Source organism: Pinus tabuliformis, chromosome 6, assembly GCF_031772625.1.
Source record: "Pinus tabuliformis cultivar Carrire ecotype Pingquan chromosome 6, CPIR1, whole genome shotgun sequence".
NCBI classification, from domain to species: domain Eukaryota; kingdom Viridiplantae; phylum Streptophyta; class Pinopsida; order Pinales; family Pinaceae; genus Pinus; species Pinus tabuliformis.
The window spans coordinates 557,929,208-557,946,796 of record NC_142292.1 but is presented as its reverse complement, the minus strand read 5'-3'; positions in this window follow the sequence as shown (position 1 = coordinate 557,946,796).

Genomic DNA, 17,589 nt, shown 5'->3' with positions numbered 1-17,589 from the left:
CCTTATCTATTCCATTCTTACTAAGTTGGGACCAACCTACTCTGTGTTTGTTTCCACCTTCCATTCTACTAGAAAAACCTTTATTTCTCAAGGACAAGACTACAAATCCCCCTCTTTTGATGCCTTTTGTTATTCTTTAATAAGAGAACAAGAAAAGCTCTTATATCTTGGTCTTCTTAATCTTGGAAACTCTTCTAAGAAATCCTTAGCCGCCCAACAACAATGAAATTCAAAGAATCCTAAGAAGAAGTATCCTAAAAACAAGGGTCCTAAGCAATTTCAGCCTCAAAATGAAAAATCATTTCCACAAAATGATAAGGCAAATAAAAACAAAGGGAAGAAGACTGATAGACATTGCCACTTTTGTAATCGAGATGGCCACTTAGAATCCAAATTCTTTAAAAAGATAGAAGTCTTGGAAGCAACAATGAATAAGCATAGCATCCATTTGGAGCACTCTTCAACTTCAACTTCATCTTTAGGAATAACACTTTTTGCATGTGGTTGTCAAGCATATTGGTCTGGTTATGCACTAAATGAATCTTCTTCTTCTCATTCTCATGAGTGGCTCATTGATTCTGGAGCTTATTATCACATGGCCAAAAACAAAGCCATGTTTTCTTCTTTAAATGATTGTAACACCAAAAATATATATGTTGGTGATGATAGATCTATTAATGTTGTAGGGATTGGAACTGTTCATCTAGACAATGGTCAATTTAATGATGTATTATGTGTTCCAAGCTTATTCTGCAACCTTCTGATGCAGGAGCATTCAACTCAACATTATCATTGTATTTTAGTAGACATAGGGGGTCTTGTGTTTTAGGGAAGTTAGTTTCCTAAGTATTGAATTAATGTAATTATTAAGAGTTTTGAGTGATTTAATGAGAGAAGCTAGAATATGATTTAATTGAATATTATGAGACATATTTGTAAATATTCTCGAATATAGGAGAATATGAGAGATTTAGGATAGTTGAGAGAACTGAGGGATTTTAGAATTGATTGTAAAACACAGATTAGGAGCTAGTTCATGATTTTGTGGATTTGAGAGAATCCTTAGGGATAAGGAAGAGATTTTAGGATTTTGTTGAAAAGCTTATGGATCTAAACCAGGAATTGGTTTTAGAATCCTTTTGTATAAATGAAAGCCAAAAAGGCATAGACATAGTTTGGTTGGATAGGTTAGATAGATAGCAGGTTAGATAATTGGAGTGTGACTGTAAGCCTATGGGCAGCTTGTAAATTATAGGCCACTATAATTAGAATATCAGGGCAAAGAGGGACAAAAAGTACTGTTATGTAATTATTGGTTGTATGTACATATACAGAGATTTAATTCCAAAGTGTGTAAATGTGCGATTTGAATATCAAATGTTAAATTTATGTATGAATCAGAGTATTTTGTATAACCTATGTGTGTAGGTAGAGTCCAGGCGAAAACCTAGAGGAGAAGAGAAATACAGAGGAACGTAATGGATCGTTGAATCCATTAGAAGAACCCAAGTAATGGTTTGGAGCGATCTTGATCAAAGAAACACATAGAGTTAAGCTCAGGAAGAGTCGCGTCAGTGGAACAATGGAAGGATGGGAACCATTGAAATAAATGATACCACAGTGAACCATTGAAGAATGGTGTATAACCAAAATAAAGAGATGAATAGAGAAATGAAGTGTTAGTGTATAGGATCCATCGGATCTGGAAGATAAATGGCCAGGATTAAGTCGCAACGAAGGGAGGAAGTTGTATCTCATTGCAACATATCGCAGGAGTAATGAACCTCGGCCTTAAGTGTTTACGATTGCGATATGTGATCTCATTGTTAATCGTTGGATGGGGTGCTTAGATCAATGGTGGAGGAGCCTTGATAAAACCCTGCATTGCAATATTTTAATTACGAGGAATGAACCTTGGGCCACAAGTCTTGCAACATGCGAAATGCGATGGGAAATTGCGATTCCCGACGTGATCGAAGATTTGATGGCATCGCAAGTATCCCATAATAGATGTGCCATGACCCTTAACCCTTGTGATATGTGACATTGCGATGAAGCAATATTGATCAGGTGAGAGGATTTGCGATATGTGATATAGAGTGGATCCGAGAAGGTAATGGACTTGGGTTTATTGTAGTTTGGAATCTGATGTGTTATCGTATATCGGATGCGATGGAGGAAGTCATGTGTTAGCGTGACCTGCGGAGAATTGCAATTGCGATTGCGATAACGGAAGCCTCGAAAATGTGCTAAGTAATGAAGGAACACGAAAAGGTATGTTTACGAACGGTTTATGTGGATTCTATTATAAAAGGTTTATAATAGTATTAAAGCACCGATAGCTAATTTGTGGGTTAAGCCTGTGTATGACCCAAAGTTAATAAAGGTTTATGGGGTTTAGTTATATGTGCAAGCATTAAGGTTTAACGAAGGGTTCATTAAAGTTATAGGCGAAGGTTATGAAGGTTAAACGAAGTCCTGATTGAAAGGATTGATGAAGGGCATGAACAGTAGTTAGTTTATGGAATTGTTTCTGCAGAGGTTGATAAATCACTCCGCTGAGAATTAATAAAAGGGTTGTTAACCATTATCTAATGAATATTTGACCTGGTAGGTCATATTAGTTCCTAGGGCAAAATGGTTTATGCATTTCAATGTGCATACTATGGGTAAATGTAGGGTTTTCCTGCGTCAAATTGGTATCAGAGGAGAAGAAGATTCTGCGTGCAAAAGAAAGGACAAAGTATTGCTGACAGTTGGTGATTTTGACCAAGTTAAGTTCTTAGAGGCAGGTGAGTAAGAATTAAGAAGAGATTGCAGAAACATAAAGAATCCACAACGATGTTTTGAAGAATGGAGATTCACTCGAATGTGAAGAGTGGATGGAGACTGCTTGTGAAATCATGCAGGTATTGTTTTATTTAACTCTAATTTGAGTTTTGCTGGATAAAGAAATAGATTGAAGATTGATAGTTGCAGCTAATGAAGTATCTCAGCAAAAGAAGATCAAGCCTTAAGAAGCAGTAATGAAAGAAACTGGTAAGGATTTCTGAGTGGAAGAAAACTCAGTGAAGGAGAAATTGTTGCCAATAGTTAAGCTTTTCCAAGATAAAGCCGGAAGATTGAAAGAAAGAACCAGATTCTAAATCTGATTAACAGTAGCTGAATGTTGAAAGTTTGCATAATAGAGGCATGAAGATCTACTGAAACAAATTTGTAGGAGTGGTGAGATCCTGGAGACAGGTGAAGGTATGCAAATTTGTCTAATGATTAGCAGATATTGAATAAGTGAAATTTTAGAGTAGGATTACAGTAGTTAAACTGTAAGAGGGATGTTTGCAAGTTCTTGAAGTAACAGAGTTTGAAGATACAACTGAAGGCTAGTGAAAAGAACAATCCATTCAAAGTGCAGGTGAATGGGGAGACAAGATCAGACAGAGATCTTGAAGGTGAGATGAAATGGTTTTATTTTAATTTGATTTGAAGATTGGAAAGTTGTGGTCTTTGTATTGGTGCAACTCCCAAAGGCAATTCCTCAGAGAATGTGGGTATAATTGCTAAGAGATAAAAGAAGCTGGTAAGAGTTTCTAAGTGAAAGCCGAATGTGGCAGAACCTTGAGGAATTCCAACAGAGATTGGATAAAGAGGACAATTGTGTTCTTAGAAAGTGTAGATGAGTTGAAGCCCAAAAGGAGCAAAGAGAAGTGCTCAAAGAAGGTTCCAAAGATAGAGAACCAAGTGCTTGCCAAAAAACCAAGTACAGAGGAGAGCTTGGTGAGGTAAGTGGCAGTAGGGCAGACTTGCTGTTGTAGAGGATTTAGTGTAGCTCATAGTGAGTGAGTGAGGAACTCATAAAGATGGAGAGGATGATGACTAGTGACAGTCATAACAGAGGTTCTGAAAGAGATCATAGTAGAGGACAAAAGGAGAAGGATGCCAAGGCAAATGGCATGAGAATGAGTGATGAAGAATATGATAAAGAAATGGCTGAGATAGCAGTTCAACTTGAAGTATTAACAGAAATGTTGCAGGGAAATGAAACAGACCAGAAATATGGGTATGCCATGAGAAAGAAAGTGAAGTGGCAGAGGCTACAAGAGAAGAGGAATCAGCAGGTGAATATGCAGTTAATAAATGAGCTGATGGAACTTGAACAAATTTTAGATGCCAAATTGCAGACAGAGAAGTTCGAAAGAGTTGAGCTACAACAAAAGGGAGATGCTGAAGAAAATGTTGAAGTTTTGATATGTGAACCAGAATGTGGACCATTACTTTTTGAAAGTGATGAAGAGCCAGCGGAGTTGGATCATATAAATGGTTCAGAGCAACCATAAGACTTGATGACTGAAGCATCAAATGAGACTGTAAGGTATTGTGATTTTAAAACTGCTAATTTGTGTATGGTTGTAGGTTTGGAAGAAAATAGGCAGTCTTTTAAAGCGTTCAAAAACATGAAAGAATACCTTCCATAAAATGAAAGTTTTGAAGCAGAATATGACAAGGAGATTGGAAAGAAACAGTTCGCTGCAGTGAACAAGTGCAGAGAGGCATCATTAAAACAGATGGTGTTGGAACGAGACTTGCTGACAGTCTCAAGAGTTCTTTGAGTTTAAATCAGCATACTGATGTGCTGACCGAAAATTTAAAGGGGAGATCAAAGCAACGTGCTGAAAGGTTGCCAAAAGAGGAAGAAGAGGTACAAAGGCCTTATATTTTTTATTTTGATAATTGTCTTATGAGTGTAGATTTTGTTGTAGAAACTAGAACACATTTGGCACAGGTGGACAACCAAATGAAAGAAGAAGAGGAAGAACATCTACTAAAGGATGTTAAGAAAGATTTAGCAGAGGAATAAGGAACATGTAATGATGGGTCAATAGCAAATGAAGAAATGGGAGATTGTGTAAAATTTCCAAATTTACTCTATCGAGAGTTAGACTTTCAAAGGAGGAAGTTGGAAGAGCAGAGAATAAATGTGCAGGATAAATTGTTGATGAAGGATGACAAAGAAGTTGTCATAAATGAAAGACAAGAAGAAATTGACAGGTACAAAAAACATAAGCAAAAAATTGTGCCAAAAGACAATATGGCAGTAGCTGAAAAGGTGCAAGACAATAGTGAACAAGAGAGTAAGGATAAAAGAGTGGCAGTAGTAATGGAAATTTAGCGATTAAGAGTTGAAGACAATCAATAGACAGAGGATATACTAGACAAAGAAATTGAGTTCATAATAAGGTTAATGATGAAAGTGTCTTAGAAGAAGACAACAACAAGAAAGGAAAAGAGTGACAACAAGAGGAAGACAACAGTAGATTCTGAAAGCATGGCAAGTGGAGCATTACAGCATAAGGTATGGAGACCTAGAGAATAGTAGCAGACAACATTAGTAATAGAACAGTTGACAAGCAAAGACAAATTACAAAATAAAGTCTAGGATCCAGGAGGAATTAATCATCCAGACTTATGACCAGGTGGTCATAAATTTTCTTACATGGGGCATCTGATGTAGGGGCATTCAACTCAACATTATCATTATATTTTACTAGACATAGGGGGTCTTGTGTTTTAGGGAAGTTGGTTTCCTAAGTATTGAATTAATGTAATTTTTTTTTCTAAATAAGTCTAATATCTATTACTGTAACAAAATAATACAAGGAGGCTTTGGCCTCTGCAGTTCAGTGCCAAGGTTCATGGCATAATACATTAGCAACAAGATTAAGACTGCCCAGAAGTGGGAAACCAGTCCAATCCAAAATAAGATTGCTGCCCACGCAAGAGAAACCAACAGTTGAATCATGTAGCAAAATTATATTGACTTCATTTTCAAGGCTAACGATTTTGCTCAAAAATTCAAAAAATAAACCATAAACTTGATTTCCGTGAACTTGAAAACCGAAGACGCGTTGAGAATTATGTGTCATGTGGTGCTGATAGGTGTTCTTCAATGATGAAACACTTGTAGTCGTCAAGGCCGTCCTCGTCATTCTGTAGCGCACCTGTGTCATCCTTCGCCTGAGGTTCTTGATTTTGCTCCGCTGCAATGGTCTTGCCCTGAGCATTATCCCTCTTCTCCATTGCGCTAGTGGGGTGTCCTTCATCGCTAGATGGCTCCTCTTGGAAGGTGACTGTGATGGTCGCCTTGATGAGTGGTCGGTTCAGAGAGAAATGGTAGATGAATTGGGCTGAATGGTTAGGATGCCGAGAGCTGGAGGGGATGTTAGTAGCTGGAATGGTAGTTTGCGAAGGGAGGGAGTGGGTAGCGCTTAAGCGGCCTCTACCGCTGCGAGTTTCTGGATAACGGCCTGAGACATAATTTGCCGTGGGGGAAGAGGAGTCTGAAATTGTTGAAGGCGGAGAACGGGGCAGTCTGCCTCTGCTGCTACCCCTTCTGCTGCGCATTCGATGGCGCAATCAGGGCATGATGGCATGGGGATGAAGAGAATGACTGTGTGAGGTCGGCACTGAGTGGGGCTCGGAAGGCTCAGAAGGCTCAGAAGGCGCAGAATTGAAAGTCAGGTTGCATATAAGGCTTTGAGTGTAATGGCCGCCCTGTCCGAAATCGATGCAGCAGAGAATGTTGCATCGCCTGCCCATTGTTGTTCGTGAACTTGGCTCCACTACAGCTAGGGGGCAATTGCAACTCAGAGGCATAGGAGTAGAAACAAAGGAGGTGGGTCGTATATTACCTGAGGGCTCCATGATGCAGAGCCGAGGCAGGTTGGTGCTGGCGAGTTGATTTGAGTGCCGAATTGAATGGCATTTACTGCTGCTGCGAGATGGTTTTATGGCTTTGTGTGCGGGTTTACAGGTGGCCATGTGGCTGTGCCACTTGCCGTCCCGTTCCCCTACCAACAGATCATCCCCTATGTACACCCGCATCCGAGAGAATTAATGTAATTATTAAGATTTTTGAATGATTTTAATGAGAGAATCTAGAATAGGATTTAATTGAATATTGTGAGACATATTTGTAAATATTCTCGAATATAGGAGAATATGAGAGATTTAGGATAGTTGAGAGAACTGAGGGATTTGAGAATTGATTGTAAAACTCATATTAGGAGTTAGTTCATGATTTTGTGGATTTGAGAGAATCCTTAGGGATAAGGAAGAGATTTTAGGATTTTGTTGAAAAGCTTATGGATCTAAACTAGGAATTGGTTTTAGAATCCTTTTGTATAAATGCAAGCCAAAAATGCATAGACAGAGGTTGGTTGGATAGGTTAGATAGATAGCAGGTTAGATAATTGGAGTGTGACTGTAAGCCTATGAGCAACTTGTAAATCAAAGGCCACTGTAATTAGAAGATCAGGCCAAAGAGGTACAAAGAGTACTATTATGTAATTATCGGTTGTATGTACATATACATAGATTTAATTCCAAAGTGTGTAAATGTGTGATTTGAATATCAAAAGTTAAAGTTATGTATGAATCAAAGTATTCTATATAACATATGTGTGGAGGGAGAGTCTAGGCGAATACCCAGAGGAGAAGAGTAATACAGAGGAACGTAATGGATCACTGAATCCATTCGAAGAACCCAAGTAATGGTTTGGAACGATCTTGATCAAAGAAACACATAGAGTTAAGCTCAGGAGGAGTTGCGCAGCAAAAAAGTGGAAGGACGAGAACCATTGAAATAACCGAAACCACAGTGAAACATTGAAGAATGGTGTATAACCCAAATAAAGAGATGAACAAAGAAATGAAGTGTTAGTGTACATGAGCCGTTGGATCTGGAAGATCAATGGCCATGATTAAGTCGCAGTGAAGGGAGGAAGTTGTATCGCATCGCAACATATCGCAGGAGTAATGAACCTCGGCCTTAAGTGTTTGTGATTGTGATATGCGATCTCATTGTTAACCGTTGGATTGGGTGATCAGATCAACGATGGAGGAGCCTTGATAAAACCCCGCATCGCAATATTTTAATTACAAGGAATGAACCTTGGGCCACAAGTCTTGCAACATGCGAAATGCAATGGGTGATTGCGATTCACGATGCGATCAGAGATTTGATCGCATTGAAAGTATCCCATAGTAGATGTGCCATGACCCTTAACCCTTGTGATATGTGACATTGCGATGAAGCAATATTGATCAGGCAAGAGGATTTTCCGTATGCGATATAGAGTGGATCCGAGAAGGTAATGGACTCGGGTTTATTGTAGTTTGGAATCTGATGCGTTATCACTTATCGGATGCGATGGAGCAAGTCATGTGTTAGTGTGACATGTGGAGAATTGCAATTGTGATTGCGATAACGGAAGCCTCGAAAAATGTGCTAAGTAATGAAGGAACACGAAAAGGTATGTTTAAGCCTCATTTATGTGGATTCTATTATAAAAGGTTTATAATAGTATTAAAGCACCGATAGTTGATTTGTGGGTTAACCCTGTGTATGACCCACAATTAATAAATGTTTATGAGGTTTAGTTATATGTGCAAGCATTAAGGTTTAACGAAGGGTTCATTAAAGTTATAGGGGAAGGTGATGAGGGTTAAATGAAGTCCCAATTGAAAGGATTGATGAAGGGCATGAACTGTAGTTAGTTTATGGAATTGTTTCCATAGAGGTTGATAAATCATTCCACCGAGAATTAATAAAAGGGTCCTTAACCATTATCTAATGAATATTTGACCCGGTAGGTCATATTAATTCCTGGGGAAAAATGGTTTATGCATTTCAATATGCATATTGTGGGTAAATGCAGGGTTTTCCTGCATAAAAGTGGTATCATAGCAGAAGAAGATTCTGCGTGCAAAAGAAAGGACAGAGTATTGATGACAGTTGGTGATTTCGACCAAGTTAAGTTCTTAGAGGCAGGTGAGTAAGAATTAAGAAGAGATTACAGAAACATGAAGAATCCACAACGATGTTTTGAAGAATGGAGATTCACTCGAATGTGAAGAGTGGATGGAGACTGCTTGTGAAATCATGCGTGTATTGTTTTATTTAACTCTAATTTGAGTTTTGCTGGATAAAGAGATAGATTGAAGATTGATAGTTGCAACTAATGAAGTATCTCAACAAAAGAAGATCAAGCCTTAAGAAGCAGTAATGAAAGAAACTGGTAAGGATTTTTGAGTGGAAGAAAACTTAGCGAAGGAGAAATTGTTGCCGATAGTTAAGCTTTCCCAAGATAAAGCCGAAAGATTGAAAGAAAGAACCAGATTATAAATCTGATTGACAGTAGCTAAATGTTGAAAGTTTACCCAGTAGAGGTATGGAGATCTGCTGAAACAGATTTGCAGGAGTGGTGAGATCCTGAAGACAGGTGAAGGTATGCAAATTTGTCTAATGATTAGCAGATATTGAATAAGTGAAATTTTAGAGCAGGATTACAGTAGTTAAACTGTAATAGGGATGTTTGCAAATTCTTGAAGTAACAGAGTTTGAAGATACAACTGAATGCTAGTGAAAATAACAGTCCATTCAAAGTGTAGGTGAATGGGGAGACAAGATCAGACAAAGATCTTGAAGGTGAGACGAAATGGTTTTATTTTAATATTATTTGAAGATTGGAAAGTTGTGATCTTTGTATTGATGAAAAAATAATGTTGCAACTCCCAAAGGCAATTCCACATAGGATGTGGGTAGAATTTCTAAGAGATAAAAGAAGTTGGTAAGAGTTTCTAAGTGAAAGCTGAATGTGGCAGAACCTTGAGGAATTCCAATAGAGATTGGATAAAGAGGACAATTATGTTCTTAGAAAGTGTAGATGAGTTGAAGCCCAGAAGGAGCAAAGAGAAGTGCTCAAAGAAGGTTCCAGAGATAGAGAACCAAATGCTTGCCAAAAGACCAAGTACAGAGGAGAGCTTAGCAAGGTAAGTGGCAGCAGGGCAGACTTGTTGTTGTAGAGGCTTTAGTGCAGCTCATAGTGAGTGAGTGAGGAACTCATAGAGATGGAGAGGATGATGACGAGTGACAGTCATAACAGAGGTTCTGAAAGAGATCATAGCAGAAGAAAAAAGGAAAATGATGCCAAGGCAAATGGCATGAGAATGAGTGATGGAGAATATGATAAAGAAATGGCTGAGATAACAGTTCAACTTTAAGTATTAATGGAAATGTTGTAGGGAAATGAAACAGACTAGAAATATGGGTATGTCATAAGAAAGAAAGTGAAGTGGCAGAGGCTACAAGAGAAGAGGAATTAGCAGGTGAATATGCCATTAATAAAGGAGCTGAGGGAACTTGAACAGATTTTAGATGCCGAATTGGAGACAAATAAGTTCGAAAGAGGTTAGCTACAACAAAAGGGAGATGCTGAAGAAGATGTTGAAGTTTTGATATGTGAACCAGAACGTGGACCATTACTTTTTGAAAGTGATGAAGAGCCAGCAGAGTTGGATCATATGAATGATTCAGAGCAGCCAGAAGACTTGATGACTGAAGCATCAAATGAGATAGTAAGGTGTTGTGATTTTAAAACTGATAATTTGTGTATGGTTGCAGGTTTGGAAGAAAATAGGCAGTCTTTTAAAGCTGTCAAAAACATGAAAGAATACCTTCCAGAAAATGAAAGTTTTGAAGCAGAATATGACAAGGAGACTGGAAAAGAAATAGTTCACTATAGTGAACAAGTGTAGAGAGGCATCATTAAAACAGATGGTGTTGGAACGAGACTTGCTGACAGTCTCAAGAGTTCTTTGAGTTTAAATTAGCACACTGATGTGCTGACCGAAAAGTTGAAGGGGAGATCAGAGCAACGTGCTGAAAGGTTGCCAGAAGAGGAAGAAGAGGTACAAAGGCCTTATATTTTTTATTTTGATAATTGCCTTATGAGCGCAGATTTTGTTGCAGAAACTAGAACATATTTGGCACAGTGGACATCCAAATAAAAAAAGAAAGAAGAAGAGGAAGAACATCTATTGAAGGATGTTAAGAAATATTTAGCAGAGGAAGAAGGACCATGTAATGATGGGTCAATAGCAAATGAAGAAATGGGAGATTGTGTAAAATTTCCAAAATTTACTCAAAGTAAAATCATTGAATTATATAAAGAGTTAGACTTTCAAAGGAGGAAGTTGGAAGAACAGAGAATAAATGTTCAGGATAAATTGCTGATAAAGGATGATAAAGAAGTTGTCATAAATGAAAGACAAGAAGAAGTTGACAGGTACAGAAAACAGAAGCAGAAAATTGTGCTAAAATACAATATGGCAGCAACTGAAAAGGTGCAAGACAATAGTGAACAAAAGAGTAAGGATACAAGAGTGGCAGTAGTAATGGAAATTCAATGATTAAGGGTTGAAGACAGTCAACAGACAAAGGATATACTGGACAAATATATTGAGTTGATAAGAAGGTTAATGATGAAAGTGTATCAGAAGAAGACAATAGCAAGAAAGGAAAAGAGTGACAACAAGAGGAAGACACCAGTATATTATGAAAGCATGGCAAGTGGAGCATTACAACATAAGGTATGGAGACCTGGAGAACAACAAAAGACAACAACAACAATAGAACAGTTGACAAGCAAAGATAGATTACAAAGTAAAGTCTGGGATCCAGGAGGAATTAATCATCCAGACTTATGACGAGGTGGTAAAAGATTTTCTTACATGGGGAGTCTAATGCAAGAGCATTCAACTCAACATTATCATTGTATTTTAGTAGACATAGGGGGTCTTGTGTTTCAGGGAAGTTGGTTTCCCAAGTATTGAATTAATGTAATTATTAAGTGTTTTGAGTGATTTTAATGAGAGAAGCTAGAATAGGATTTAATTGAATATTGTGAGACATATTTGTAAATATTCTCGAATATAGGAGAATATGAGAGATTTAGGATAGTTGAGAGAACTAAGGGATTTGAGAATTGATTGTAAAACTCAGATTAGGAGTTAGTTCATGATTTTATGGATTTGAGAGAATCCTTAGGGATAAGGAAGAGATTTTAGGATTTTGTTGAGAAGCTTATGGATCTAAACTAGGAATTGGTTTTAGAATCCTTTTGTATAAATGCAAGCCAAAAAGGCATAGACAGAGGTTGGTTGGATAGGTTAGATAGATAGCAGGTTAGATAATTGGAGTGTGACTGTAAGCCTACGAGCAACTTGTAAATCAGAGGCCACTGTAATTAGAAGATTAGGCCAAAGAGGGACAAAGAGTACTGTTATGTAATTATTGGTTGTATGTACATATACAAAGATTTAATTCCAAAGTGTGTAAATGTGCGATTTGAATATCAAATGTTAAAGTTATGTATGAATCAAAGTATTCTGTATAACATATGTGTGTAGGAAAAATCTAGGCGAATACCCAGAGGAACAGAATGGATCGCTAAATCCATTCAAAGAACCCAAGTAATGGTTTGGAGCAATCTTGATCAAAGAAACACATAGAGTTAATCTCAGGAGGAGTCGTGCAGCGGAACAGTGGAAGGATGGGAACCATTGAAATAACCGCAACCACAGTGAACCATTGAAGAATGGCATATAACCCAAATAAAGAGATGGGCAAAGAAATGAAGTGTTAGTGGATAGGAGTCGTCAGATCTGGAAGATCAATGGCCAGGATTAAGTCACAACGAAGGGAGGAAGTTGTATTGCATCGCAACATATTGCAGGAGTAATGAACCCTGGCCTTAAGTGTTTGCGATTGCGATATGCGATCTCATTGTTAACTGTTGGATCGGGTGCTCAGATCAACAGTGGAGGAGCCTTGATAAAACCCTGCATTGCAATATTTTAATTATGAGGAATGAACCTTGGGCCACAAGTCTTCCAACATGCGAAATGAAATGGGCGATTGCGATTTTCGATGTGCTCGAAGATTTGATTGCATCACAAGTATCCCATAGTAGATGTGCCATCACCCTTAACCCTTGCGATATGCGACATTGCAATGAAGCGATATTGATCAGGCGAGAGGATTTGAGATATGCGATATAGAGTAGATCTGAGAAGGCAATGGACTCAGTTTTATTGTAGTTTGGAATCCGATGTGTTATCACATATCATATGCAATGGAGGAAGCCATGTGTTAGCATGACCCGCGGAGAATTGCGATTGCAATTGCGATAATGGAAGCCTCGAGAAATGTGCTAAGTAATGAAGGAACATGAAAAGGTATGTTTACGCATGGTTTATGTGGATTCTATTATAAAAGGTTTATAATAGTATTAAAGCGCCGATAGCTGATTTGTGGGTTAAGCCTGTGTATGACCCAAAGTTAATAAAGGTTTATGGGGTTTAGTTATATGTGCGGGCATTAAGGTTTAACGAAGGGTTCATTAAAGTTATATGCGAAGGTTATGAGGGTTAAACAAAGTCCCGATTGAAAGGATTGATGAAGGGCATGAACTGTAGTTAGTTTATGGAATTGTTTCCACAGAGGTTGATAAATCATTCCACCGAGAATTAATAAAAGGGGCCTTAACCATTATATAATGAAGATTTGACCTGGTAGGTCATATTAATTCCTGGGGAAAAATGGTTTATGCATTTCAATATGCATACTGTGGGTAAATGTAGGGTTTTCCTGCGTCACCTTCTATCTGTATATCAGATAACTCATTCAGGTGAAGGTAAAATCATTGAATTTTCACCTCACGATGTTGTAATTAAGGACCTAAGAGATCCTAGACAGATTTTGGCTACTGGCATTGCTGATGATTCTACAAGGTTGTATAAGTTTAACAACTTTGGGTCATCAAATCTTCCCTCGGTATTTGTTGCTCATAATGATGAAGTGAGCAAACTTTGACATGAGCGATTTGGTCACTTAAACTATCTCTCCCTTCAGAATCTATGTAAATAAAATATGGTGACATGTCTTCCAATGGTATCTTGCAAAGATGGTGTATGTTTCAGATGTGTACTCGGAAAACATCATCGGGATAATTTTGAAAAATGTGCCTCTTGGCACACCTTAGCCCCTTTATAGCTTGTGCATAGTGATTTATGTGGTCCACTTCCAGTTGTTTCATTCTCTAGCTACAAGTATTTCTTAACTTTCATTGATGATTTCTCCAGACGCACTTGGGTATACTTCTTAAAACTCAAGAGTGAAGTATTTAACATGTACTTGTCCTTTAAGGCCTTTGTTGAAAAACAATATGGACATCAAATTCTTAAGCTAAGATTTGATAATGGCGGAGAATATGTTAACAAAAAATTCATTAAAATTTTCACTGAGAATGGAATTCAAATGCAACATACTGTTCCATATACTCCACAACAAAATGGCGTAGCTGAAAGGAAGAATCGCACCTTAAAGGAAATGGCTAATTGTATGCTTCAATATAAAGGACTTAGTCTTAATTTTTGGGCAGAAGCAATTAACTGTGCAAATTACATAATAAATCACACTCCTACTAAGGTTTTAAATAATATCACTCCAGAAGAAGCATGGAGCTCAATTAAACCAGATGTAAGTCACTTTTGTGTTTTTGGAAGTGAAGCATGGGTCCATATTCCAGATGAGAAACATAAAGCTTTATAACCTAAGAGTGAAAAATGTATTTTTGTTGGATATTCTGAATATGTCAAAGGATATAGACTTATTCCACTTAAGTCCAAAAAATGTTATCATTAGAAGAGATGTAAAGTTTGCTAAAAATATATCGGCCTACAAGCCTAGTTCGGTGGATGTGCCACCTCTCTCTATCCCTTCTACTTCTGAAAATATTTCTTCTTCAGATGATGACAGCGAGGATGAAAATCCTCCCCCACCTTCTCAAGATCTTCCTTCAACTCCTCAGCTTCCAAAATGGGTCCATGCTACTTGGGATGCAACAGGTGCTCTTGCTAGTGATCCTACAGATCAACGACATACACGTTCTCAGTTCGCTAGAGCCTCTTCTTCAATGGTTCAAGCTTCAGCGAATTATGATCCTGACACCTTTGCAGAAGCTTTAGGCCATCCAGATTGGGATGCAACTATGAATGAAGAATATCGTTCATTATTGGCAAATGATACATGGGATCTTGTTCCTCTACCAAAGGGACGAAAACTTGTTAGATGAAAATGGGTTTACAAAACCAAGTATGGACTAGATGGAAAAGTTGATAAACATAAAGCTCGTCTTGTTGCTAAGGGTTTTTCACAAGTTGAAGGCATTAACTATACTGAAACCTTCTCCCCTGTTGCCAAAATGAACTCTATCCGCCTTGTTCTTTCCCTTGCTGCCTCTTTCAAATGGGAAGTCCATCAGATGGATGTTAAATCTGCCTTCTCGCATGGGGACTTGCGTGAAGAAATCTATATGGAACAACCTACTGGCTTTATACAAATAGACTCCAGCCTTTATGTCAGCTTAAGAAATCCTTTTATGGTCTCAAGCAAGCCCCTCAGTCTTGGTATGCCAAAATGGATAGCTTTCTTTTAGAAACTGGCTTTTCTAGGTGTCATTCTGACAATAATGTCTACACCAAGAAAGTGGGCAAGTCTCTTATCATTCTTGTTCTTTATGTTAATGATCTTATCCTTATTGGTAGTGATCCCAACCTTATAAATCATGTGAAGTCCAACCTTAAAAAGAAGTTTGAAATGACAGACTTAGGACACTTGCATTATTTTCTTGGTCTTCAAGTCTTGCAATCCAAGGAAGGTATTTCCCTTTCCCAGTCCAAGTATGCTTGTGATATTCTATGCCATTTTCACATGGAAGACTGTAAGCTAGCCCGTTCTCCCTTTCAGTTTGGAGCCAAACTTTAAGTCACTTGTACTTCCCCTGAAGTTGATGCTACCTTATACCGTCAACTTGTAGGAAAACTTTTGTATCTGACCCATACTCGTCCTGACTTTTCCTTTGCTGTTGGCCTTATTACTCGATTTATGCAAAACCCACATGAAATTCATTAGAAAGCAGCTAAAAGAATACTTTGTTATGTTCGAGGTATAATTCATTTTGGGATTCATTACAGTGTAGAAGCATCTCCTCTATTGGTTGGTTTCACTGATTTCGATTAGGCTGGTGACCTTGATGATCGGAAGTCTACTGCATGTTATGTGTTCACTCTTGGTTCAAGACCTATTACATGGGCTTGCAAAAAACAAAGTGCCATTTCTCTTTCTTCAATAGAAGCAGAGTATCGTGGTGTCGTAGAAGCTAGCAAGGAGGCTCTGTGGCTTCATCAGATCCTGTCAGAGTTTGGCCTTCAGTAGCAGCATTCGACTACACTTTGGTGTGATAATCAAAGTGCCATTAAACTATGCAAAGATCCAGTCCAAAATCAGCGCAGAAAACACATTGAAATGCACATTCACTTCATCAGAAAGCTCATTCATGACCATGTTCTTGAAGTGCAATATTGTTCAACAGATGATCAAGTTGCAGATATCTTTACAAAGGCTATCATAGAGGTGAAGTTTACTAAACTTTGATTTATGGTTGGAGTTCAGGAAGTTGTCACTAAGGGGGGATAGGCTCTAATGCCTCCTTCGTTCTCCTATTGTGTCATATTTGTACATCCTTCAATCCTATCCCAAGTTGTTCTTAAGGGGGGATGTTAAGATATTCCGACACATAGGAAATAGTTAAGTATAACTTGGTCTAGTGTAGAGTTAGGTAAAGTGTGTTTCTTTACTATGTACTTTTGTAACTTACAATCCGATGGTCATGATATGTAGTGATCTGATAGTTCATTCTCTCCTTGGTATTACCGACACTTGATCCGTGGCTTAACACCCGCTTGGTCCATGATCTCTATTTAAAGAGCATGGAGGGTCATTTGTAGGGTAACCATTCATGAGAGAAGCTTATGTAAATTTTCATTCTTTTATTAATAAATTGCCTGAAGTGGCTGCGTTAGCTCGGGCCGTGGGCTATTTCCCTCTTTGAGGGTTTTAACCACGTCAATAATACTGGTGTATTGATCTGTGATTTGTTTGTGAGCGATGTCCTTTGGTGTTCTGTCTGAGGAACTCACCCTGTAAATTCCTACATCAAACCTCCTCCCCTCTCTCCCACAGATCTGTCTCTGGAGAGGTCATCAAACCTTTTTGGATCAAAGGTTGAAACATAGATCAATTCTTGTAGAGTTATAGAGCACTAGAGCACAATTTGAGAAGAGCGATTGAAGAGTCTCTTCTAAAAAATGCTTGACAACATATCTAAATAGACTTATTCAAGTTAATTCAATTCCAAATGACAACATTCAAGGAATGAAAACATCAGAGAAAATTTATATTGAAACCCACATCAAAGAGAATGGAAACACTTAAAGAATATTACATTGGATGCAAGCATTCCTTCTCAATCACCTTGGCCTTGTTTCCTCCTTGGCTGATCGACTATGGTCAGTCTCACCACATTATGAAAAGAGGCTTCCCCTTAGTATTCCAATAGAATTTCCTTAATTGTTCTCTTTATCCCCTCTAAGGAGACCTCCTTCTATATGAATTTATAAGAGCTTGGAGATAGGCTTAATGTCATGTCAATTAGGTGGATACAAGTCATGGATAGAACTCGATGACATGTGAATTAAGAAATTACAAGTCATGCATAAGTTTCTTGCTTAATGATGAGATTTTTGTCAACCTATAATGATATTTTTCTTTATTGTGAGTTTTTGGCTAAAGTTTAATGCTCAATTATGATTTCTTCCCAACTCACTCTGAACTCTTTTTCCCAAGTATAA